The following is a 1,539-nucleotide window of genomic DNA, read 5'->3' as shown; positions in this document are numbered from 1 at the left end:
AGAAAAGAAGCACTAAATAGCACATGCCTGGGTTGCAGGCTCGATCCCAGTTATGGGGCGTGCAGGAGGCAGCCGATCAATGATTTTCTCTCATCATTGATGTTTCTATCTCTCTCTCCCTTCCTCTCTGAAATCAAATATGTGCAGGAGGCAGCTGATCGAGGGAAAATGAGAAGGGGTGGTCAGTCAATGAAGTAGGAAGAAAACTAGTATAGTGTGGTCTCATAAATCAAGAGAAGTTTCAAGAAAGAAGCACTAAATAGATGTTCATGTTCTCTCTTCTCAGTGTGTTCAGTGGTTGAGCATCGACCTATGTATGAACCAGGAGGTCACTGTTCGATTCCCAGGCCAGCAAATTCCCAGGTTGCAGGCTCAATCCCCACCTGGTCAGGGGCATGTAGGAGGCAGCCAATCAATGATTCTCTCTTATCATTGATGTTTCTCTCTCTCTCATCTTCTCCCTTCCTCTCTAAAATCAATAAAAATATGTTTTTAAAAAGAAAAAAAAAAGAAGCAATGGTTTAACTTGCAATTAAGTTTCAAGAAGGAAACAATGGTTCCACTTTCTGCTTCATTTGGGACAGAAGTTAGTAAAAACAGGAAAGTCATCATTAGATTTGGAAACAGAGAGGTCTGGTTATATCATAAAAATAGTCTTAGTGGCATGATGGGGATGGTTTCTCGATTGGATTGGGTTAAGGAGAAGTTATGAGGTAGGAATTGGAAGCAGCTTCCAGATAGAGCCAACTCTTTGAAACGTTTTTCCTGTTAAGGGGAGCAGAGAAATGGGATAGGATAGGTGTTAAGGTACTTTTTATAGTTTTTGTTAAATAGAAACTTGAATATGTTGTACACAGATGGAAATGACGCAGTAGAACAGGAGAAATTGATGAAATAGGAGCAAGAAAGGGTAATTGATGGAGCAAAGCTCACAAGGAGGAGACAGGATAAAGGATCCAGAACACAAACGGAGGGATTGTCTTTAACAGTAACAGCAAATCCACTTCACCATGATGAGGAACTGAGAAGCCAGGGTGGGTGTTGGATGGAAAATGTGGGAAAGCCTATCTAATAAAGAGGTAATATGCAAATTGACCATCACTCCAACACACAAGATGGCCGCCCCATGTGGACACAAGATGGCCGGCAGGGGAGGGCAGTTATGGGCTATCAGGTCAGCCAGGGAAGGCAGGTGGGAGGGACCAGTCCTGCAGGGGAGGGCAGTTAGGGGTGACTGGGCCGGCAAAAAAAGGGCAGTTGGGGGGGACCAGTCCTGCAGGGGAGGGCATTTGGGGGGTGTCAGTCCTGAAGGGGAGGGCAGGTAGGGGGGGACCAGTTCCTGCAGGGGAGGGCAGTTAAGGTGTCAATCAGGCTGGCAGGTGAGTGGTTGAAACAAGTATCCCTGGATTGTGAGAGGGATGTCCGACTGGAATCGGGGCCTAAATGGGCAGTTGGAAATCCTTCTAGGGGTCCCAGATTGGAGAGGGGGCAGACTGGGCTGAAGGCCACACCACTAGGCGCCCCCCCCCCCGCCCCCCC

This window comes from Myotis lucifugus, unplaced genomic scaffold (genome assembly GCF_000147115.1).
Source record: "Myotis lucifugus unplaced genomic scaffold, Myoluc2.0 scaffold_99, whole genome shotgun sequence".
In the NCBI taxonomy this organism is placed as follows: Eukaryota; Metazoa; Chordata; class Mammalia; order Chiroptera; family Vespertilionidae; genus Myotis; species Myotis lucifugus.
This window is presented reverse-complemented; position numbering follows the sequence as displayed.